The 26,580-nt window shown below is 37.2% G+C and overlaps 2 long non-coding RNA genes across 6 annotated transcripts in view; one reads left to right on the forward strand and one right to left on the reverse strand.

Moving 5' to 3' along the window:
* Positions 1-26,580, forward strand: part of LOC135760321 (uncharacterized) — a 61,439-nt gene that overhangs the window by 27,959 nt on the left and 6,900 nt on the right. The window contains exon 1 of one of the 4 annotated variants that reach the window (XR_010537385.2): positions 23,144-23,310. The exons of the other annotated variants lie outside the window; for them this stretch is intronic. This is a non-coding gene — a long non-coding RNA (uncharacterized lncRNA). Of the gene's footprint in view, positions 1-23,143; positions 23,311-26,580 lie in introns of those variants that run through there. 4 annotated transcript variants of the gene reach the window in all.
* LOC135760322 (uncharacterized) lies at positions 20,752-26,440 on the reverse strand. Of its 2 annotated transcripts, none has more exons than XR_010537388.2 (3): positions 26,422-26,440; positions 21,112-21,432; positions 20,752-21,016 (listed from the first exon to the last, which is right to left on the reverse strand). It is a non-coding gene; the product is annotated as an uncharacterized lncRNA (long non-coding RNA). The 2 variants fall into 2 exon arrangements; XR_010537387.2 differs by lacking the exon at positions 26,422-26,440 and adding an exon at positions 22,620-22,718 and having other exon boundaries at positions 20,960-21,016.

A 26,580-nucleotide genomic window follows, 5' to 3' on the forward strand; every position in this document is an offset into this window, starting at 1 on the left:
TGATCTAATTAACATTCAACTGACCAACATAATAAGAGAGACACAAATTAAGCTTAAACAAATATAATAAGACAACATGACAACCTTCAAAGGTGGTTTTTGCTATTCAGCATTTATTTTATTAACAACATTAACTCGTTTTTTTACATTTAATGGATTTCTTTATGCAGTTAATTAATAGGCCGATACCGATTGTTTTTCTCGTGCTATTGCCGATATGCCGATGGTTTCAAATTCATCAAAAATCGGCCGATAAATATCGGCGGCCGATACATCGGTGCATCACTAATTATTATGTAGCATACATTGATTTTTTTTTATAACAAATATGACTGACTTATTCATTGGCAAATGCAGAACAATGAGGAGAAAGCAAAGGTAGGCTACACGCCTTTCTCCCTTATATGATTAAAGGCTTAAAGGGGCGGTGAATTTGTCGATTTTATTGTTTTATACTGTTGCCTGATGTCTACTTATGATGTCCGCGTGGTTTTTACATTCAAAAACATCAAAAACAATAAGTAATAGACCAATTTAGAGTAGACGTCACAGTTACGTCACTGCAAGCTGCGCGCGCAATGCGGTTGCAGAAAAACGGTGGAAATGAATTAGACACGAGTAAAAAGAGCAAGATAACTCACTGGAAAATGTCCGGTTGTGCTGTTAAGTGTCAGAATAAGAATGCCAAAAAAGATGGCTTTCATTTTTATAGAATACCATCGTCAAATACATCATTTGAAGATAAACGTGTTTATGATTACAATAAGCCCTTAAACGGACAGAATGGAGTGAGGAAATCATCTGGAAATCTTTTAATAATTAGAATAGAAAATAAGTAGAGAAGATGTCCGGTGTTCTGTCGAAGTCTGTTCCCTCCATGTGTTTCTTATAGCGTTTTTATCACGTTACAATTATAATTTATTAAGGAAGAAATAATAAAAACTGTAAAATTATGAAATATTTAATAAACGCTATTATATATAATACATGATAGTATTGCTTTTACATGTACTTTAGCGATTCAGACTGTACAAATATTTGATTTAGCAAAAAAGAACAATACATATACATTACATACATGCATATCAGTAGCCAAGCCATTTAAACTTTTGATCTATCTAAAAAAATAAACGTAATGTGATTAAAATGCTATAAGAAACATTGCACTAAAGGGAAACATAAAGGAATCAGACTTCGACAGAACACCGGATCCATAAAAATCACGGTTTAATGCTAAAACACTTCACAACCCTACTGCGGAGCAGTCACTTTCTGCAACCAGTTTGGCTCCGCCCACAAAAAACGTCATCTCTGTTTGCAAACACGAAATTGGTCTATAGGCTATTTTGTAACATGGATTAGCGGCTCTCTGGAGAAATGGTTCGTTTGAAGGGGCGGGCCGCATTGAAGACCTGTACGTAAACACCCACTGCTATGATTGGACGGCTTCATTCCCCGTCATTACATGTTGGCAAATGTTTTAAAAACATAAATGTGATAAAAATAGCAGCCGAACACAAATATGTTTGAGCCACAAAAGATTCTGGGTGCTAAATATGATACACATAAATGACAATACGTATATTAAAGTAGAAACAAAACTCGACGTGACTAAATTACCGTATACAACACAGTAAGCGCGCATCAGAATCTAAACTGCGGCTAATAAATCCTTATCAATAACTTTGTATATTTCGATTGTGCTTGTGAAGTTGCTCTTACATTCACGTAATGTTAAATACCACAGTTATATGATAAATATAAGCTTTGTTGAGTGTTTGACCTTTCAAACGTAACTCGCCTAAATTACCATATACAACACAGTAAACGAGCATCAGAATCTAAACTGCGGCTGATAAATCCTTCCTTATAACTATTTTTGTATATTTCTACCTTTAAATTACAGTCGTATTGTTAAGTGTTGTACCTTTATTAATCGTTTAATGTTTTTAGTAAATTAAAACAGTCAAACAAACGTGTTTAGACACGGATGTTACAACAGGACATATCAAGCGATCTCTTCTAACAAAGCAATAGTGAAACGCAGTAACTTAAATAAAGTAAAATGTCTTACTGTGTATAATGCTGTGTCATTGTTGTCAGATCCAATGTAAGTGGTGCTTTTAATCACAGTCTCTCTGCAAATCCAGCATCGGCTTCTTTACAAATGAATCCTTGTACACAAAGTTAACAAACACTCCCCACACGAGCTGGAACTTCTTAACATTAAATGCGTGGAAAAAGTTTGCTTTTTATGTTCCAAGCCTCCGAATTAAAATATTTAGCTTCTGTGTTGTTCCCACGCGGTTCTTCCACAACCGAAAATGCGTTTCCAGTCCATCATAACAGATCACCGCGTCAAAATAAAAGTCTCTCAGAAAAAATTTATTTAAAAGTCATTTTGGTTACATTTGTCAATCTTTAAAGACATATTTACTTGTTGAGACACACGTGTGTCACGCGCAAAGCTGTGGGCGGGGCTACAAAAGCGGTCCTTGTATTTGGCTATGGGGCGGTGCTTCAATTCTACTTTGACGTCATAGATTTCCGAATTCCACACTGGCTTGTTTTACTGGCTTGGTGCCAAAAACTGTTATATTTCAGTAGCACGGACGTTTTCAGTTCTGAAACTTGCAGGATGTTCATTTAAGTATGATGACCTCTTATATAACAAATTATCAAGTTAAAATTTAGTATTTGATTCACCGCTCCTTTAAATGTCATTTTTAAAACGAAAGCACATGCTTGTCAAATTTATGCTGGCTGGATAAATGCAGAATCAACAATATCTTTTTTTTTTTTCGATTTATTTGTTCGTATTCATTGACCCTTTTTTTTTCTTGTGCCAATTAGCACGATTGTCTTTTTCCTGTCACTCAGCACGAATTTCTATAACCTATATTGTTTTCCATGAACACAAATACATATATCAAATACTGCCTGACGAAATTTTGTGACCGAGCCAGCATAAATTTGACAAGCATAAACAGTCCGCTTTCGGTTTAAATTTGTTTTTAAATTAAATACATTTTAAAATTACATTTAGCTAGCTTATGTTCCCCATGATTAATCTTCTCATCGCAAGGTAGAGGCGTGTCGCCTATGTTCTACATGTTCCATGTTGTTCTGCATTTGCCAATAAATAAATAAATAGGCTACTTAGTTTGTTTAAAACTGTCATATTTGCTAGATAATAATAGCAAAAGAACTTATTTATTTATCACTAAAGGAAGGTTCCTTCAACGCCACAGTCATAATTTTGATTAAATTCAGAATATGCCTGCCTATTCTACTTTTTGTAAAATGCAAAAGGGATTAAGTGAAAATAATTAATCAATACTTGATAAATGGATAGCCTAATCAGTCCTGACTAGAGCTGTGTGCCAGTCACATTCCAAACGAACAGGGCTGGGTTTCCCGATAACGATTAAACTTAGCACTTAAGAGCAGAGGCGCGGGAAGATATTTTCGGTAGGGGGTGCTGGGGTGCAGATGCGCCGGGGGGGGGTGTTATAGTTATAGAATTCTAAAGTTGTTCACAAGCTTTTTATTCTGCGAAGACCACTCTTTTAAAAACTCACTCGCAACTCCCATCCATAATGTACAGCTGAGCTGACGGTGCATACATACAAACTATATAGCCTATTGCAACATAGTAGAGTTTAGATCCTCTGCCAGGGTCGTTATTTTCTTTTACTATCCTCTGGCCGGGCCGGACCGTTGATTAAGCATAATTTTTAAACATTACTTTATTAGCCTCATTGGGTGGGGAGAAAACTATGCCATATTATCAGAAATATTATATATAGACTATATTTAGGCCAAAGTAACAAATGTGTCCAAAAAGTTACACAAACTACAAAATGTTTACAAAATGCAACGCGACTCATGTGCGGAATCTCCTCTGGCACGCGTCACGCACGGGTCTGCTGTTCTGTATGGTGTAGCTTAAGTGCAACATGGAGTTTGAAGATGTAAAGCAAAAAAGAAAAACAGGAGAATTAACTTTAAGCAAGTTTGGAGGAAAGTCGGAGGTATGGAAACAGTTATACATTCTCACTTGTGCCAGTAGCCTACGCCTTATTTGTTTTCCTTTGCTTTAGGTTTTTATAATTATAAATTTTAACATGGAAACTTTATTGACATCACTCGAGTAAAGGCGATTATTGGACCTTTCAATTCACAGGTTTCATTTAATTCTATTTTTAAACGTAAATGTAATATTTTTGTCTTAAGTTTTGTTTCAGTTTGCAATGCCTCCTGCACGGCGGTGTAAAAATAAGATATTTTTAGACTTTAAAATTCAAACATCATATCCTAAATTGTTGGAATATATTTCATATGTAATTTGGATTTATAGATGTTTAACATTAAAATCGATACATGGAAATAATTTATATAAATTTTTTAAATACCCAGCACTCTTAAATGCGCATGTTCCTTATTGTACATCAAATCATTACAATTTAGTTCCTTTCATGTCGTTTTAATAATTTACTTCAATCTTTTTTACTTTAAATGTTTACTTTAAATGTTCTTTTACATTTACATGTGCGTTAAACACCGCAAAACAATTTGGCTATATTTTTAAATAGTTTTTGAAAAGATTACCTTTTTCTGATATGTGAGTCATTTGGACAAATAACGCTAGTCCTTGGGACTTTTGGGCTGTGTTATTGAAAAAAAATTCAAAATTCTCTTCTGAGACATTGCGAAGCTGATAGATAGGCTACAGATAGCCTAGTAATTTGTTCTATGTGTCTGTGAGTGTGCGTGCTTGTATGTTATGCTTATACGTATACGCAGCTTATGGGCTGAATCGCATTCACATTGTCAAAACAAATCTGATTGGCTAATACACACTGAAATAAATTAAATCATTTTAAAATTACTAAATTAATCATTCTCTCTTCATCACACAGCCCAAACATGATGACATACAAAATGTATTGGAACAGTAACAAACAACAATCAGAGACATTTATCAGCTATCATTTTATGGTCATTGCAGTTTTAAATCTTTGCCACCAGGGGGTGCTGCAGCACCTGCAGCACCCCCACTTCCCGCGCCCATGCTTAAGAGCGCTTTCTACGAGCTACTTAACGAACATTCGTTGTTCAGTGCAAGCTTTTTTCAATTTGGACAGCCCTTAGCCTACTTTTAGTTTAGTCCATGACTAGTTTAATTTCTGTCAGGGAAACTGCCTCCTTGAGTTCTTGATTTGAGTTCCATGTTTGATGTCTAACAGGAAAAATATAATACCACTGACTGAACTGAATAGCAGTGCAGTGCAACGAATACACCCTGATGAACTTGCTGAATAAAAAGACTGATAAAGTGATTTTCACTGACCATCAAAGAAACATCTTTAATTGACACCAGAGTTTAAGAGGCACAAACAACAGCCTACATATAAAATAATAAATAGAACACTTAAATGTTTACATTTTTCAAATAAACAACATTAACCATAATATCTAAAACACCACAAACAAGATTAAAAGTTGCTAACATTCGATATAACAACCGCCTAACTATATATTATCTCTTACGTAAATAGCATAACAAAAGTTAATAGGCTTGTTTGATATGAGCTAAATCTGCGCATAACCGATCACCGGTGATCAGCGCGAGATGCGTTTTTCAACTTGTTCTTATTATGACATTCATATTTTTTTATTAATTCCTTTAAACTTGTGTATTGGTGTTGGATTACTTGTACTGTGAGCTGTTTATATTTTACACAAAAACGAATTTAGACTTAGATTACATCCCAACATTTACTAGCCTTCCAGTAATGAACAATTCACCTTTGTTGATTCTCCTTATAAACATCTTAATGTAAATGCATTTGTTGGTATTTCAGTTGCATCTATTTAATCCGCGATAAAATACGCGAACGCGATCTCTTCCATTGCTGATGTTTGCAGTCCACAACAAAGCGAGATTCATGAAGTGTCCGGCTTGCCTACAGTTTTTTCACTCCTCACCTTACTGCAGCCGTCTGCGCTCGTCTAAATTCCAGGCAAGGCAAGCTGCATCTCAAACAAGCGTCTGACAGACAATGATCAGGTGATGAGTGACATACGTTACGTTTATTTTAGTAGGGACAGATACAAAGAAGAGACATAAATACACTGTAAACAGTCATTTGATGTATGTATCATAGTGTTTTTAGCCGAAGCTAGTTTACAACACTTGTCCCCCAGCTAACAAAAAAAGGTCCCCTGGACGTCCCCTAAATGTCCTTTGCGAACGTCCCCTGGACGTTATCGTGTAGGGTCCCCTGTTACGTCGAGCGGACGTCCGCGAAGACGTCCTCCGGACTTTCACAAGGACGTTTGCAGGACGGTCAGCGGACTTTCGGGACTTTTAGGGGACGTTCGCCTAAAGTCCTCAGCACATCGTTTTATTTCATTACAACCAATGAAATCAGACACGCTAAACATTGTTTACCACAAAGTTCTTTTATTTTAATTGAACAGTTGTAATTTTCCTGTGCTCCGTGTTTGTGTGTGCGTGCGCGAGCGAGCTCCCGTGCGCGTGCCTGATCTCCCGTACGCGTCAGTCAAACGCGCTTCAGCTCCGTGTGTGTGCGTGTCTCTGGCTGTCTGCTGGACTCCCATGTCAAATATTTCCATTGTCTTCTAACCTAAAACAACGAAATGAACACATTTAAAAGATAAGTAGTTATTATTTATTGGGGTGGTTTCCCAGACAAGGATTAGCTTAAACCAGGACTATGCCTCAGTTTAATTATGAAATATAACTAGTTTTAACAAACATGCCTTACTAAAAACATTACTTGTGTGCATTATGATGTTAAACAAAGGGCACTGATGTATTTAAGATTTCCCTGTCTGGGAAACCGCCCCGATATGTTTAAAATGTCTTGCAAAATATCTGTAGCAAACATTTAAAAGATAAGGGAGACAGAATTCTGTGCTAAAACTAGAAAGCATGCACAACTCACTTTTACCTAGTATTTCATGCTTATGGCATTATTGTTGCTGTTACAGTTCACTCAAAGTAAAGGTGGGTAAATGTGGACATACAGTACTGTGCAAAAGTCCCTCTAAAACAATCCTGCTACACCAGCCTGACCAGCGGAAACCATACTGGGAGAATTCATATTCATATTGATTTGCATTTACACATAAAATGGGTAACAAACATTACTGTGCAAAAGTCTAAGGCCACCATCATTAGCTTTGTTGTTTTAGCAAAGTTTTAATGTCCATCCATATTTATTTTTCACTCTTTTTTTTAAGATACAAACAGAAAATACAGGAAAAATTTACACACAATTAAAAACAAAACAATTTTCAGAAGTAAATGTCTTTTCAGGCATCAGTCAGTATTTAGTGTGACCTCTCTTGGCACGAAACACATCTTCAGGACTTCATTCTCCTCAAAAAAGCCTTAAGTCATTTGATGATTAGAATTAGAATTTCATTTTATTTAGGTTTAAGAGATCCTGCAGTTGCCTGCTATTGTCTGAGACAATAACTTAATAGGTGTAGTTAAAAATATTATTTTTTAAATAAACATGAAATAGGAGAATTGTATAAGCCATAATTGAGTTAAATTTTAAATGACTAAGAGCTGGTTTTAATGACAGCGCATCATTTTCAAAGTGAAAGTGATTTATTTTTATTCAGGTTTGCAACGGAGGTTTTGCCCAAAATAGTAAACTTAGTGCAGCTATTATAAACGCTATATCAGATTGTTTTTTTTACATGTATTCTAATAGAGAATGTCTGTTTTATATTTATGTTTGAGTATTGTTGTGTTTACATATTGTTGTAATGTTCTTAATTGTTTCAATTTAATTTGATTATTAAGACTGTAATTTTAAACGCCATATATTGTAATGGATTGAAGGCTAATATGACGGTACAAATGGAGTGAGTCATAAGACATAATTTTTGAGTTTAAATTAAGTTTTGTTTGCTTCAAATGTTTGCTTAAAATGAATTTCGTTTAATATAATTTGTCTCTTTATTTTAATCAATGTTTTGTTGATAAGTGTTGTTAATATTAAAGAAAAAAAACATAAAAAAAACACTGTGCATCTCATTACGTAACAAATATAAACTACTGCAATATGCTACCAAATGCCAAAACATGCAGTATTATCTTTGTAATGATATAGCTGTTGTTGGATGTGCAAAATCTTATTATGGAGTATATCACTTTAATCGCTTTTCAGAAAACAGCCTTCTGTGCACAGAAATTAAATTTGCATGTCCATGTCCATCAGCAGCAAATTTGATTGCAGCATGCTTTTGACTTTTAAAAATCAACGTTATATTTAAAACTTTAGCTGATTGTGCTTTTTGCAATTTCTGTGTCACTGGCGAAGGGCGTGTGTGGGAGAAGCGCACACTCTTAAAGATCAACGTAATATTATTTTTTTAATACTTTTGCCGGCCACTCTTTTTGTCATGAGCGGAGGACGGAACACATACCACACGCACAGAGAACAGCGACATAAAGATAGTGTTTTTCTGACGAATACAGTCAGTTCCTAAGAACATTTTTAAATGGACTATAAGATCATCAATATGAACCCTGAAGAATGACCTATTATAAGCTAAACCTAATTGTACACATTTCGCTTCTAAAACCGCGCAGAAAACTTGACTGCCGCGACTTTCAAAGCGCCTTCCATAGATTTCCATATTCAGAAATGCATCTCCATGCATTTTTTTTCTTTTAGTGATCTATTTAAAATCAGTCACGTGAATGTTTTCTGCGTTTCCAGATTAAAATGGTAGGCTATTCGTTTTTCGAATAAATGTATTTATTTATTGCTTCATGGATTTACTTTTAGTTGCAAATGCGACCTGTAAAATTAAATAAACGCACTCAACTGAGTAATTTTATATAGCTACACATTATGGTTTGAAGATCAAACAATCATCTAAAGGAAGGGGCCCAAAATTCTGTCTTGCATACCCCCCTTGAAACTGTTCATTGCGCCCCTGGCTATTGCTCAAGTTTAAGGGGAGTTTACCCCAAATACTTGACACCTCAGCTTATACTTTATACTGTTTTTAATACCACATACACATTTCCTGTATTTGCTGGTTGTATTCTAATAAAGACACTGAGAAATAATTATATATGATCACTACACAATTGCAAAAACAACTAATCTAATGGTAGCATGCTTCTACCCTGACCAGCTACAAAATGAACATACACATCTCAGAGAGAGCATAGGTCACACAGAGTATAAATTTAGTTTACTATGACATAAAATAATGTAAGTTGTCTTATACATTGATCTTTGATATTATTGTAGGTTTTTGTGTTAAAGGCATCTTGAAGTATACTATGTAGAGTATATGATACTATATGTATCCAAAGCATCAAACATTATTTTTGTTTTAAAAATAGACTATTAATTGCTATTAATGTTTATGTGCTATTAACATTTTGTACATTTTTATTTACAACATTACAATTTACATACAATATATATACAAAAATAATTTTGAAATGTTTGGGATTCACACAGACTCACTATAATTCATTGTTAGTTGCAAGTGTGAAACTGAGCTGCTGAAATTCGCCCTGTGTAGCTGTAGCATCCTCCTATTTCCCATCTCCCAAACTGCCTCCCCTTTGAAGAAACAGATAACGAATCTACAAACAAAAACAATCCGTAAATATAGCTGCAAGCAGCGATTCGGGGCCAAGCACCTTTAGCGCAATGAGCACCCAAAGCACAGCAAGCAACATAGAAGGTATCAATCACCCAATGCTCACTGACCACCCAAGGTGCATCAAGAACACAAAGCGCAGCAAGTACCCAAAGCGTTGCAATGACAGAGCAGAACCACCGCAGTGCAGAGCAGCAACAGAAAACATGGCAAAAATAGAACATATGTGAACTACAGACAGGTCAAGAAGAATAGGTGGGAAAGAACAAAACTTTAATAGAAGAAATTAACACCTGCCTCAGGTGGGATTCGAACCCATGAATTCAGGATCTCTATGCATACGACTTAGTGGATGCGCCACTCAGCAGACACAGCTCAAGGGGCAGCAGGAAAGAGATTACAGAAATGCAAGCATTGACATATGCCAATCACCAAAGATGTAGAAATGACACCGCAGAGCAGAAATCACAGAAATACAATGTATATGAGAATCAAAAAGCTCAAGTGAGATTGAAGACAAGAAGAACATTCCGTAGAGTAACGCTATAAAATGTAATATAAAGTAATTAACTATGACAAATAGACAACATCACAGGGACGATCAACTTTACAGAGGTTTTTCTCAAAAAAATTCCTAGGTGCAAGAAAAATCTGTTCAGTCATTTCTGTGCGGATTGCTCCAAACATTATACGAGCAGAACCTGGCATAAAATAAACAAAATTTGTAAAAGGAGTAGCGAAAAAAATCATTTACCATATGCCTTACAATAACACATGAACAGAATGATGGAAAATGACAAACGAGGTATCGTTGCAATCGGCATAAACCAGTGAATACAATTTCACAAAGAAAATTAATATCCGACAAAGTATTCAGAAGTTATGAGCAGTTCTATAAAAACTGTTATAGTTTATAACCCCTAGGTGGCGCTGTATTCTGACTTCCCAGATACAATCAGGACATCATGCCAAAGCTTCCTACCGATTTTTGCGCCAATATATCCAATACTTCAAAAGTTATAACAATTTATGACAAATTTCAAAATGGCGGACAGGCGGTTCGGTCAAACCCGGCATAATACACATCGACAGATGCGGCATGAGGTAAGGAATCCGTAGACACCAATATCATAATTTTCTGACAAATGATTCAGAAGTTATGCGCAAAAATAGCCTTTTTTACTATCTCATGACCCATAGGTGGCGCTGTCACCAAATTTGGCATGGACCCCCAGTTCATGGTCGACATGAAGCGTACCAAATTTCATCTCGATTGATCAAAGAATGACCGAGATACAGCTTCAGAACCAATTTTGCGTCAATCTCGTTAAGTTCACGCATTAATTACTTTTAAATAAAGAAAAATATCAAAATTCTGTTCAGTCATTTCTATGCGGCTCACTCCAAAGATCACATGTGCCAAATCTCATAAGAATTGAACCAAATTTGAAGGAGGAGTAGCGAAAAAACGAAATACTGTACATTTCAAAATGGCCGCTACTGTAATGGGTGGAGTCTTACTGTAAGGTATTAAAAACAATAAGCATGAGGAGAGCAATCACGTGTACTAAGTAGAATTTTCATAGAGCAAATGGATCATGAGTTATAACCATTTGAACATTGAATTTTTGAGATGATGGTGGCGCTATAGAGTTACTGCTAGAGACCCCATTTTTGGCCACATGACTATTTATGACCACCACTACAACTGTGCCAAATTTCATCATTTTCCTACATACGGTTCATAGGGCTGCCATAGACACCAATGGCTAAGAAAAAGAAAAAAGTACAATTCCAATAGGTGTCTCAGCACCTTCGGTGCTTGACCCCTAATAAACATGGGTAAAACGTCAGCAGTGACTAGTAATGTTGCATGTGTTATGGCACATACCATCTTTTGAAAGTCAGCTTGGTTTGCTCATTGTCTGCTGCATTTTTCCAACCACTGCTGTGGTGTTGTCCTGTATTTGGTCTACTTTCAGAATGATTCTCCACTCCAGGATTTCTTTCAAGAATGAGTTTTGAAACATTAATAACATTACCTACACCAGTAAAATAAATGAACAATAAGTCTGTGTGGAAGAAAATGCCTATCAATATCAATAATTTAAGATAAAAAATAACAAAATACTGTACCTTGATTCATTATTGGAAGAAATTGACTGGTGTGCTGCATTTGTGATAAAAGACAATTAATTAGATTTAAAAATTAATGATGTAAGTATTGTAGTAACTGTTGTAAAATGTTGAATGCTCTATCATTTGTAAGTCACTCAAGGCATATGCTAAATTAATAAATATAAATCAAGTAATCATCATTATACTACAAATACTGTACATGGCATTAAAATGTACTCACAATAAGGTGCCTCAGGCAACATCAAAACATCTTTTTGCTTTTTCTTACTGGTTGCTCCTCATCTATAAAAGAATGATAATATGAAAGTAAATCATAGTGTCCTTATAGTTTCACCTGGCTTCTCAGCTGAAAAACTACTAATTGCTGTTAATAATGATTCATTTTCTTCACTTTCAAACTGGAAATCTTATCCTCAGGTCTAGAAACAACAAGACAAAAAAGTAGTATTTGATATTATTAAGAAACTTACACAATGATTCCCACTGTTTAAAATCATGTAACAATGAATGCAGTGACAATGATATCACCTTCAATAATGATTTCACTTTCAGATAATTTACTGTCCTACTGAACTGTGAATAAATGTGCATTTAAAGAAAATAATAGACGACATGCATTTGTTTTGATCATTACAACTCTTGGTCAATATACATTACTGTGCAAAAGTCTTGGGACACTATCACCAGCTTTGTTGTTTTAGCAAAGTTTAAATGTCCATCCATATTTATTTTTCACTCTTTTTATTAAGATACCAACTGTAAATACAGGAAAAATGTACACAAAATTAAAAACAAATCCATTTTCAGAACTAAATGTCTTCTTCAGACATCAGTCAGTATTTAGTGTGACCTCTCTTGGCACTAAACACATCTTGAGCTTTTTTGAGGAGCCTGAAGTCCTGAAGTCATTCGATTAGAATTAGAAATTAGGATTTAATTTCATTTAGGTTTAAGAGATCCTGCAGTTGCCTGCTATTGCTCAAGTGGAAGGAGAGTTTACCCTAAACACTTGACACCTCAGCTTATACGTTTACCGGTATATTGTTTTTAATACTACATACACATTTCCTTTATTTTCTGGTTGTATTCTAATAAAGAGACTGAGAAATAATTATATATGATCACTATACAATTGCAAAAATAACAAATCTAATGGTAGCATGGTGGCCTAAGACATTTGCACAGTACCTCACATAAACATTGTATATTTGGATTGCCAGTATTTGTGAAGGTTAAAAAGAAGTTTGGTATTACTTTGCATACTTTACCTGTGTGAGAAAATGGGCTACTCTGACTGCTTATATTGTCCACAGCTGTGTTACGACCTTTGATATAATGTCCAGGGTAAAGGAGCAACATTTATTTAGTTTTTGTGGTAATTCAATGAATTGTGTGGGCAAAAGAAAATGCAACAACAAAAATTGACAGTTAAGTGAAAATTTATTAAGAAGTGAAATAATATAGTAAATGGACAATTAACTAAACAAATATGAACAGAGAAAATGAGACGTTGGTGACGCCAAAGCAAAGAAATTAAATATAACAAAACCCAACTGACTATTTAATCCCACTTACCTAACTAAAAATAAGATACAAGGAAAGAAAGTTTTCAGCGCCGCGCGCCGTATGCTTCCCTACCCTAATCTATGAAAAATAAAACATACAGGGGGTGGCAGTCACCTCTTACCTAGTGTTTTATACAAACGAGTTACCTGCGTGTGTGCGATGGAAGTCGCGCGACCTCTTACCTGTCTCACCTCCTCTGGTTTAACCCAGAGTCGTATAATAATAGAGTTACGACACTCACATAGACGTCCGTTGTAAGAATGGAATGCGGAAGTAACAGCGTTTCATGTAGTGACCGGTAGTGACGCATAGTTCCAAACGCAGCACTGAAGCCCATTCATTTCAATGGCACCTGCTGGTAAATCGATGAAATTACCGTTTCTCTTTACATTTTCGGACATTTCATTAAAGCAACACTATGTAGTTTCCATGTAAAAATGACTTACAGCTCCCCCATGTGGTTGAAAAGCGCAACAGTGCCTGGTATCAGACACTCTTCTGCAGGCAGGGGGAGGGGCGGGGCTGTGTTTCCTACCCTCCACCGCCACTTTCAGAGTGTGCTTGTAGCAGCTAGGAGGCTGCTCAGGTTGCAGCAACAGTACAATTTGTCAAGTTAAAAGTTGTTCTATCACTGAAGTTATTTTAGAGACATTATTTAAAGGTAAAAAAACTACATAGTGTTGCTTTAATATAGTCAACAGTGATATTTTATGAACTCTGCTGTAGGTAATGATTATCGTTAATAATAACTAGTAAAATTTTTATATTTTAATGAGTTGTGTATAATGTGTGAATAATATAGATTTAATGGTTTAATATGTTATTACTGGTGGCCATCTACTTTATACTTATCTTATTTATATATTACGAGTAACACTAGGGGGCAACAGCGACAAGCTAAATGCCTTATAAGAAAGTCACACTGCTTCACAATGGTGCTATGCGTTTCATTGTGTTTGGTAAGTAATACGAGTGATGTATCCTCGAAAATCATGTATGATTATATTAACATTTAATGTGAATTTAAAATATGAATTTAGTGTGTTTCTGTTATGCTTCACTGTTACAAATAACCGCGTTGGCGATCTTTTTTGTGATTTTAATATAGTAAAAGTGTAGGAATTAAGTTTTTAGCAGATTGATACCTATTTATATAGCCATATTTTGCTACAAAAATAAAAGATAAACTGTGTTGCTGTGGTTGGTATAGATAATCACAGTTATATTTGGGTAACAATTAACTGTTTATCTTTATTAACTGATTTACTGTATTTCCATCACTCCCTAGTAAAAAAAAAACGTTATAAACACAGTAAGTATAGTGATCAATTCCCATTACAAGCTAATATTTACCTAAAATAGCTGAAAACCTATGCAAACAGATTGACAGCCCTGCTTGGTTTGGAACTGTAGAACGTTACATAAATCACGTGACCGCGCGGCGGCGAGATCAAAGCGTTTCGTAACTCTGTTATTATACGACTCTGGTTTAACCCAAAGAAACAATTAGAGCCACTGCTCATAAAGACAGCATAAAAGTGCTATTTCCAATAACAAAGGTAACATAGGTAACAATTCTACACACTTAATGTCAAAACAAGTAACAACAACAATTTGAGTGCAAAGAGAAGCGCGCTGGCTTCTAGCGTCGAAAATCCCCTCTTTTAAACTCTGCCAGCTGGAGATCATTACGGCGATAGGCCGACGCCAATGATGATTGGCAGTCTCTTTGCCAATCAGTATTAGGGATTTCCTAAGAGGTGACAGAGGGAGAGAGAGAGAGAGAAAAAAAACAAGCGCTTCCACAAAACATTAGAGGAACGTAACACTCCCACACTTAAGAGCAAACTAGTTTTGTGAAAATAACAAGTACATCATATTTGAAGTACATCATACTCTCGAGAGAGCATCAGCCAACACATTTTCCGAACCCTTTTTATGTTTAATCTCAAGATTAAAACTCTGGACAATAAGAGCCCAGCGCATTAAGCGCTGATTTTGATTGTACATGCGAGTCAAAAACACAAGGGGGTTGTGATCCGTATAGACCACCACTGGTAAGCTACTGGAACCAAGGTAAACTTCAAAGTGTTGTAACGCGAGCAATAAAGCAAGAGCTTCCTTTTCAATCGTTGAATAGTTCAGCTGATGTTTATTAAACTTCCGAGAATAATAACTAACTGGATGTTCGATACCATTCTCATCCTCCTGTATAAGAACAGCACCAGCACCCACAGAGCTAGCATCCACCTCTAGTTTAAAACACTTTGTACAGTCCGGTGCCATTAAAACAGGTGCATTACACATCAGGGCTTTAACTGACTCGAAAGCATGCTGGCTCTCAGCAGACCACACGTAAGACTTCGTCGGACTAAGTAGTGAAGTAAGAGGACTCACTACAGTTGAAAAATTCTTACAAAAGCTACGATAATAGCCTGCCATACCCAAAAATCTTCGCAACTCTCTCCGGGTCGTAGGAATAGGAAAATGTGTTATCGCCGTGACTTTAGCCGCTACTGGTCGAACTTGGCCTTGGCCGACCTCTTTTCCAAGGTAAGTAACAGTTGCTTTACCAAATTCACATTTTGCTAAATTTAGTGTCAAGTTTGCCTTCATCAGTCGTTCGAATACAGTTCTCAACAAACAAATGTGTTCTTTCCAGTTCAACGAATACAACACCAAGTCATCGAGGTATGCGTTGCAGTTTGGCACATCACGTAAAACAATATTAACGAGACGCTGGAAAGTTGCGGGAGCGTTTCTTAATCCGAAAGCCATTGATGTATATTGCAGGAAATTATCTGGTGTTACAAAAGCTGAAATATCTGAAGCCTGTGAAGTGAGCGGAACTTGCCAGTACCCTTTCAGCATATCGAGTTTTGTAACGAAACGTGCAGACCCAATATTGTCAACGCAATCTTCCATGCGAGGTAACGGGTAACTATCCGGTACAGTCACAGCATTTATTTTACGGTAATCTGTACAAAATCTGAATGTACCGTCAGGTTTTGGGACTAATAAACACGGAGAACACCAGGGACTACAACTTGGCTTAGCCAAATTGTTTTCCAGCAAATACTCAACCTCTTTACGCATAACCGATCGCTTCAATGAATTTACACGGTATGCATGTTGCTTGATAGGTCGAGCACCGTCCACATTAATGTCATGTTTCAGAACATTTGTTTGCGTAGGAACATCACCAAATAAACATTTAAAATCACTGAGTAACTTCACAATGTCTATTCTCTGAGTCACAGTTAAATGGTCAAGATATGAGGAAAGATCTTTCAAAATCTCAGAATTTTCTAACCTTGCAGTCTGCTGAAAATCATGACGAAACACCACACCATCTGTATCCGCATCCAACATATCAGACGGTGGCGTCAAATCCACGGCTATCGCAACAGACGAGACAGCGGGCCCTGCAGTCTCTGCAGCACTTGTCGTTGACATTGACGACTCTCTGACGTAAGCTTTTAACATGTTAAGATGACAAACACGGGTTTTACGTTTTCGGTCAGGTGGGCACAACATATAATCAGTTTCACTCATCTTGCATCTACAAAGATGATCCTGCCACAGGTAACAACACAAGCACTTCATCACCAGGTTGAAATGATCGCACTACCGCCTGCCTATCATATTTGTGCTTCATATTTTTTTGAGCACTCGCAAGCGACTCTTTAGCCAACGACCAAGCAGTATGAAGACGTTCCCGAAAAGTGCATACATAATCCAATACATTTGTCTGTGAACTCCGTGTAGGCTCTAAGATGTGATCTTTAAGAACTTTTAATGGACCTCTAACTTGATGTCCGAACACAAGCTCAGCGGGGCTAAATCCGAGAGATTCCTGAGTAGTCTCTCTTACGGAAAATAAAACTAAAGGAATCCCCTCATCCCAGTCTTTAGCGGTATCATAACAATCTTTCCTTAACATTGACTTAAGGGTTTGGTGAAACCTCTCAAGTGCGCCCTGACTCTGCGGGTGGTATGCACTTGAGACTCGGTGCGAAATGTTCAAGGTTTCCAGTACTTGTTCGAAAAGTTTTGATAAAAAATTTGTACCTTGATCAGTTTGTATTATCTTTGGAAGTCCGAATGTAGAAAAGAACTTCACTAATGCCTTACAAACAACAGGTGCAGTAATTTTTCTTAGTGGAATCGCCTCAGGAAATCGGGTGGCCATACACATAACAGTTAATAAAAACTGATTACCAGACTTCGTTTTTTGGAATGGACCAACACAGTCCACCAACACATGTTCGAACGGTTCTCCCATCGCAGGTATTGGAGATAAAGGCGCGGGTGGAATTTTTCGATTTGGCTTTCCAATAACCTGACAAGTATGACAAGTACGGCAATAGCGAACAACATCTTTCTTCAACCCAGGCCAAAAAAAGTGTCTTAAAATCCGATTGTATGTCTTTGTAACTCCTAGGTGACCAGCTAGCTGGTGATCATGAGCCAAGCACAAAACGTGTTGACGATAGGAAAACGGAACCACAATTTGATATACAATATTCCAGTCTAAAATCTCGTCAGCGTTAGCACACCACTTTCGCATCAGTAAGTCATTATTTAGGAAGTAAGCACATTTCTTATCATTAGCCACATCAAGTGAAATAGCAGAATTAAAACAAGTCGCAAGAGTTTTATCCTCTTTCTGCGCAGTGATAATTTTCTCCCGTGACACTGGCAAGTTAAGCATTTCTGCATCTGACTTCATCTCACCTAGGTCTTCGGTTTTTGAACAATTTCTCGTTTCAAGATTCATATCCAATGCATCACCTGACAACAGTGGACACATGAATGAAGTAGACATATCCACTACATCACCGACTTTTCGTGACTGAGCACGGGTAACGGCACAGGCTGGGAAAATATCAGGGTAAGCTTCAGACAGTGAGTCACATAACGTATCTGGTTTATCGACAACCTCAACAACAGGCATTATTTTTCCACCTGCTAGGTCATTTCCGAGAATAAAATCCACACCTTTCACAGGAAGAGAAGGACAAACAGCGACCCTTACAAAATCAGTGCACAATTCACTCTGTAAGTGCACTCGATGAAGCGGAAACTTCACGCAACCCATCTCAATTCCCTGCACAATCACACTAGAACCACAGAAAGTATCATCAGATAATTGTAATTTACCTGCCACAATAAAAGATTGCATAGCACCAGTGTCCCTGGGTATTTTTATCTCTTCCTGGTCTGCACTTTTTCCCGACAGAGATATTAACCCATTTGACACAAAAGGTCGGTAACTTTCGTCAAATTTCTCTACAGGTTGTACTTTGACCGCGGACTTAACAGTTTTAACAAACCCAACGCTTTTTGGTGGCGGTTGCTGTTTTCGTTTCAACGCCAAACAATCAGCGATAACATGCCCTTTCTTGTGACAGTAAAAGCATTCACGCTCTTCTTTATTAGCAGAGCTAAATTTTGAACGTGACGTTTGAGATTGCGAAGCGTCTGTCTGTAACTTTTCCGGACGTGTAGAAGAAAATACATTCTTATGAGTTAAAATAAACTCATCTGCGAGTACGGCTGCGTGCGACAAAGTAGTCACTTTCTGCTCATTAAGATACACAACTATGCGTTCCGCTAAACAATCCTTAAATTCTTCCAACAGCATCAGTTCTCTTAAGGAATCAAAATCATTTACCTTACTAGCAGAACACCATTTATCAAACAATACTCCCTTCTCCCTAGCAAACTCCACAAATGTTTGTGTAGGACTCTTTTGTGTTTCCGAAAACGTTGTCTATAAGCCTCCGGGACCAACTCATATGCTCGCAAGATAGCAGATTTTACAGATTCATATTTCAGACTCTCCTCAATTGATAACGTAGAACAAACTTCTTGCGCTTTACCAAATAACCTACATTGCAAAAGCAATGACCAGACCTCTTTAGGCCAACGAAGTGAAATGGCGATGCGTTCAAACGCACTGAAGTAAGTATCTACTTCGGTTTCTCTAAATTGAGGAACAAGTGCAATGTGTTTAATCACCTCAAAAGTGTCGGGTGATAAACCACCATGCGGTGAAGGAAAATTGGCTTGAGCGGTGTCCCGCTGTACACCTGAGCCGGTAGCATTTTTAAACGCGTCCAACTCAAGTTGCTTCAGCTTTACTTCCTTCTCAGCCTCAATTTCCAGCTTTCGTATTTCGAGTTTCAAGTTCAATTCAGCTTGGCGCGTCTGGGCTCTCTCTTGTGCTTCATATTGCAAACGGGCCATACGGACTTTTAATCGGGCTCCTTCCCGTGAACCAACAGAACTGGGTGTAAAAGGATCAAACGGTGGTAAGCCAGCCTTAGCTTCGGCCTCCGCCTCTGCTTCAGCATCGGCTCCGCCACTCTGCTTATCCTCCTCCCCAGAACTAAATTGCTCCTGAGCCACGCCACTCACGTTGTCACCACCACCTTCCATATTTGACGTAGGCAACACCTGCAACTCGTTCAAACGCAAGATTAACACTCGCTTTAACTCTTTTTTACGAGCCTGTGTACTCAATTGAATCTGAAAGTGATCTGCTATCTGCTTCAAATCCTTTTTCCTACATAAGTCAATCTGTATTAAAGATGGGCTAGTTAAAAAATCTTCAAAATTGAACTTCCCCATGAACACAATCAACGCAATCCAGAACGCCACTAAACCGCATAAGCGATTCCTATGCTGCCACATACTCGAATTAAAGCATTGTTCCTTGCCACAACAAACCACAAAATTACCACAATCACCATATTTTGGATAAATTAGGATCCCGGACGAGCCCCCATCAAATGTTACGACCTTTGATATAATGTCCAGGGTAAAGGAGCAACATTTATTTAGTTTTTGTGGTAATTCAATGAATTGTGTGGGCAAAAGAAAATGCAACAACAAAAATTGACAGTTAAGTGAAAATTTATTAAGAAGTGAAATAATATAGTAAATGGACAATTAACTAAACAAATATGAACAGAGAAAATGAGACGTTGGTGACGCCAAAGCAAAGAAATTAAATATAACAAAACCCAACTGACTATTTAATCCCACTTACCTAACTAAAAATAAGATACAAGGAAAGAAAGTTTTCAGCGCCGCGCGCCGTATGCTTCCCTACCCTAATCTATGAAAAATAAAACATACAGGGGGTGGCAGTCACCTCTTACCTAGTGTTTTATACAAACGAGTTACCTGCGTGTGTGCGATGGAAGTCGCGCGACCTCTTACCTGTCTCACCTCCTCTGGTTTAACCCAAAGAAACAATTAGAGCCACTGCTCATAAAGACAGCATAAAAGTGCTATTTCCAATAACAAAGGTAACATAGGTAACAATTCTACACACTTAATGTCAAAACAAGTAACAACAACAATTTGAGTGCAAAGAGAAGGGCGCTGGCTTCTAGCGTCGAAAATCCCCTCTTTTAAACTCTGCCAGCTGGAGATCATTACGGCGATAGGCCGACGCCAATGATGATTGGCAGTCTCTTTGCCAATCAGTATTAGGGATTTCCTAAGAGGTGACAGAGGGAGAGAGAGAGAGAGAGAGAGAAAAAAAACAAGCGCTTCCACAAAACATTAGAGGAACGTAACAGCTGTTTGTCCAGAATGGCACATTATTTATTTTGGTCTCAATACCCTTCAGATGGAAACAAGCATGTTTGATTATTTTTTATATGTAGCTGACCTTCATGTTTATCATTTGTATTTTATAAAACATTAACCAAATCTTACCACATTCTTTCACTCTAACCACAAGGATGGTGCTACCTCAGCCTTATTTTGTTCTGTAAAATGGAGCAAAACAGCACAGGAAACCTGTAAGTAAAGTCCATATAAATCTGTAAGTTCAGCTTGCAGTACACAAAGGCAATGTACACAGTTAGCCATCTCAAACCTTAGGCTGAAATTGTTTTCCAGTGTTTTTCCCTTTTTCCTGGAAACATGTACGTTGTTTAATCTTAGTTTTTCTCAAACCAGTATCAATATTACAGAATAAGATAAGCTGATCTGCTGAACTTACCTTTTTGGAGGACATGTTTAGATGTTTAAAGGCTGAGAAAACAAAATAAAGAAAGTTAATATATATACACACACACATCAAAATATATTAAATGTTAAAATGTTACCCAGATGTACCCCCAACCCTCCCAGAGCTTTTATGTATTATTATAAGAGATTTGATTCAATTTAAGATTTTTATTTAATAGGCTTTATGCCCAGCTGCACTACTTCCTGAACTTCAGCCAGCCCATTGTTTCCTGTCTGCCATTATTGGACAAACTGATAAACCCAGGTCTGTCTGATTATTGTTGTTGTGACTACTGAGGTCAGGCACACCTGGATTAATCAGTTTGTCCAATAATGGCAGACATGAAACAAGGAGCTGGCTGAAGTTCAGGAAGTAGTGCAGCTGGGTATAAAGCCTATTGCTACCATTAAAAAGGTTTAACCATATACCACCAAATAAAGGTTTAAAAATAAAGGTTTAAAAATACATTCAGGCTGGTCCATTATGCTACACATTTTAAAAATAATTGAACCACATCTACAAACTTATTTTGGTGATTTAGCCCACAAGTTACTTAAACTGGCATGCCCATTGTTTTTACAATGAATTAAATGGCTTTTTTACTGCGTTTGCCACAGTATTCAATCCTACACGTTATTTTACTACAGTACAGTAGGCGGCGGTATACTGTAGTGTGCAGTTCGTGTCCGCATCGTCATACGCGCCAGTATTGCTGGAAGACTGCAGGAACAGGACCCCCTGGAAAGGTAAGGTAGGAGTTTTAATTTAAACCTTAAAATGTGGGTTATCATCACGACAGTTACTTTTTGCTTTGCCATTATTGAAGAATCAATTCGGCAGAATCTCGCGAACGCTCAACTTGTAGGCCGTTTCTCAAACGGAAGGCTACATTGTCCGGAGGTCGAATATGCAGGCTGCATACGTCATCAAGCCTGGTTTATTTCAGTTAAATAAACATTACATTCGCAAGTCATAAGCATATTACAACAATTTACGATAAACTGAGAATAATAGTTAACTTTATAATTGTTAATATTCTTAAATATGACAGTCTTGATGACGTAAAAGGTATACAGCCTACAAATGCTACTTCCAGTGGTTAGCCTTCGGATTGAGGCGCAGTTACTTATATTAATACTACTTTAAAACCATATACATTTACTCTAACACTTAAACAAAGTTAGCGAGTAACTTAAATATGGCTACAAACCTTGAATGAGTTATCAAACTGCGCTCTTGAACCAATATAAATACTGTATATGGTAACGATGATAACGAAATCTTACTCTGTAACGAAAACTTGACGAAATTACTTACTTATCTAACAATTAACTACAAAATAAACGGGATGTGTATAAAAAATTACGAAATTTAAAGGAGCTTTTGCTTATTCCCTTCACCGAGACCGTTGTGTCAGTTGAAGTTTGACGTGTGATGCCTCGTGCCAGATAATTCAAAATGTTCTCGCACGCAGTCAGGAGGCTTCTTTGACTTCATGCGGCGCCGCAAGACTGACAGCCGGATGACGTCAGAGTACCGCGAGAAGGATTCAAGAAATCAAATTTCGTCTCGCTCTCGCGATACTTTGACGTCATCTGGCTGTCATCTTTCCTGTTACAACACAAGTTGTTTCTATATATTAGACACAACAATGGAATTAATAAAATCAGTGATTTTTTTGTTTGTCTTAATCTTAATTGCTGTGTGTTGTACAACTTGACAATTCATAAAAGTATAACAAGTATTTGTTTGTTTTTTGTAGATGAGTTCCTTATTAAAGAAAGGCTTGATGCTGTTTACTCCACACTCTTAGGCTGACTTTGTATTATTTGTCTGTGAAGACAGTTCACAGTTTCTGAATCCCATCAAGAATGAAGACCTGCAGGCCACCATATTTAGATGTGAGTCAAAATATATACTTTTATAACCATATATGACATTTCAATGTAGTGACATTTAAGTGTTCCTGGCTAAAATAATTGAATTTGGTAATATTTGTTAATAAGATTATTAATGAGTTATATTTGTATAATTAACTTGTATAGCAAGTTATATAGTTATATTTGTTGGAACAAATAAGGATATTGTTAATAACAAGCTAAGATCTTGAGTTTTTTGGCTATGGTTTTAAAGGATGTTTAAGAAGGGGAAAGAAAGAATAGGTAGTTTAATTTCATTTACATGCATAGTTCAGGGGGAAATTGTTCATAGAAAGCATTCAAACACAACCTAACATCTGATGCTTTTTACTGTCTCATGCTTTTCTGTGTTCCAGGGTCCGATGTCATGATATGGCGCTTTTCCAATGTAGGGTACAACTTGGCTCGGCACGATGCAGCTCAGCTCGCTTTCGTTGCTTTTCCAGTACAGTTTAGTGTCGCTTCAGAGTGGGTGAGATTATAGGCAGGGGTGCACATAACTGGTGCGTATGCTCAAATAGAAAAAATTCTAGCGTACCAACGTTGCTGGAATTTTGTTACATAGTTAGCTAATTTACTTTGACATAAGAGATTTCTTCGTGCATCAGTGGTAAGATAATTAATGTGTGTTGTTAGCAGTGATCCGCATCTCAATGCTTCAGACAGCTTGCTAGTACAAGTATACATTTATATGAGTTAGGCTAGTAGTTATTTATAAAGATTAGATAAGTAAAAAACAATAACCAGGGATATTTTATGTACATCATTGTCTACCATGTTTAAACAAAAGCGATATGGCGAAAAGAGTAGTCAGGAGAAAAGTGATGATGTCAGCATGTAGGATGTCTGTGCTATGAATAGTGTGAGTACCAAGTAACATCTCCAGGTACTTCTTTGAGAACCAGGACAAAAAAAGTTATGTGCACCCCTGATTATAGCCTTATTGTTAAAGTTGCGTCCTCTCTACTGCCGTAACATCATCGTAAATGTGATACAAACACACACAACATGGAGCAACAGAGCATATTAATGGAATGCAGCCACAAAATCAAAATTGAAAGCCACAAGTAGATTTTCCACTACCTCTCTCACATGACAGGTTCTATACAAACACCCGTGTCATCAGTACCTGTACTCCGCTGACAGAACATTTACGCCTATACTTTTGGTGCGTTTTGAATGCGGAGCCATGCGCAAAGTTACAAAACTGCCATCCAGACATGGGCGCGGTGGTGTGCTCTGCATTTTTGTAACTTTGCACATGGCTTCGCATCCGAAACCCATTACCCCTTCCCCAAAAGTGAGCTGTGCTGAACTGGGTCATACTATGCAATGGAAAAGCGCCAAAAGTGCCCTACTTCCTGGCTTGAATGATTAAGGGAAGCAAATTTATCTGATACACCAAAACCTAAAACGTTTTAATTCTTTCTTGCAGTGTTAACACGGCATTTTGATCTTGATATTTATTCACATTTAATGAGATATGGAGATTTTTATCTTTTACAGATGAAGACATACATTTAAGTGAGCCGTTTTTATGTCCATACACTGCGGGCCAGCATACATGAAAGTCACCATCATGTTTCTACAGTAGCCCTAAATGGACAAAACTGTTCTACAGAGCGTGTTTCGTCCATACGTTGTCTCAAGGGCTCAATATAGCAAACATACATGTAGACCGCTGATAGGCAGTATCCACGCATGTAACCACAGAAGCAGCTTGGTCAGTTTAACTCACAAATGAAGAAACAGCAGATTGTTGCGTATGTTTTGAGAAGACCAGCAGCAGTGGCGGCCGGTGACTTCTTTTTTTGAGGGCGCTCGATGCAAAGTTCATCACAACATGTATGTAGCTTGTCATGTGTGTGGTTCCTTTTTTCAAAGTATGTGTTCTGCACTATGAGAGATCCTGTAAGTGCCTGCTGCAGATGCGTCTAAAGGGTTTATGATAAAAGAGACGCTCGCTTTTGCCAGATACTCGCATAATCCCATGTTTATCAGAGTTTAGTGTTAAGGGAGTGTCTTGTGTGTATTTTGTGAACGTGAGCGTCTCTTTTATCATAAACGGTTTTGACGCATGTGCAGCAGGCACTTATTTTGACAAAATATGTGATGCACATAGGATCTCTCGACACGCAGGACACATATTTTGGAAAAGGGGACCACACACATGATACTCCGAACACTTATTTTGAATTAGCGCCCCTCGAATGAGGAGTCACGAGCGCCACTGACCAGCAGTGATCGAAGTAAATAAACAGCGACTCGTTGCAGCAGTTTGAGTTAAGTCATTCCTCAACTTGGCCTATTTTTGTTCTCACCGTCGCAAATGGAAATGGCTATGACGCAGTTTTTTACCTGATGGGAGGGGTTCTAGTGAACCAATAACAGCGCTTGTGGTCCGCGTAGAACTGACACGCTGTTAAAAATCAGGCTACGCTCAGGCTATGGATAACCTACGGTGTAGACCTTACGCACAACTATAACATGGGCTTCAGAGTGACAATGACATTTTTGTCCTGTGGCAGCTACCATAGAATCACATTGCGCTTCGAAATTTAGGTTGATTGCTATTCGCAATTTCACTGCTAGATGCCACAACAAAATATAATACACCTGTAACAGATATAACTTTGAAATATGGTTTACCAAATGCTGAAATTAACATGAACTAAGATTAATAAATATTGTAGAAGTATTGTTTATTGTTAGTTCATAGTGGCAAATGCTAACAAATACAAGCTTATTGTAAAGTGTTATCTTTGCAATTTAATACTAAACTTAAAAATGTGTAATTTCAGAGGGGTTGAAGGTTAAAATGTTTTGAGCTCATTTGTTGACAGTAAACAATATAATAATATTGGGCTTGTTTTTGAAGCAGCGGTTGCTTTTTTGTCTCACGAGAGCTGGCAACACTAAAGACATTTTAGTAAGAAACCGTATAGAAAAAAGAAAAATAATAGAAAAAAAGGAAAATTATGAAATTACAAAGTACACCTTATTTTGCAGTCTAATCAACACTTTCTGACAGTTTAAATGATGGGTGTAGAATTTGAGATATAGTTCAAGTTTATATGAGGATGTATGTCTTACCTGTATCTTTTTTCAATTGTTCTTTTCCAGAATTTTCAGCGTTGGACTTGTGTTCCGCGTGTTTGGCCCTTTAGCACTTGCTGTTTGAAAGTCATTGCTTGCAACAGATTGAGTGAATGTCATTCTGCATTTCTGTTTGCATTGCTTTGCTTGCATTTG

This window comes from Paramisgurnus dabryanus, chromosome 7 (assembly GCF_030506205.2).
Source record: "Paramisgurnus dabryanus chromosome 7, PD_genome_1.1, whole genome shotgun sequence".
Taxonomy (NCBI): Eukaryota; Metazoa; Chordata; class Actinopteri; order Cypriniformes; family Cobitidae; genus Paramisgurnus; species Paramisgurnus dabryanus.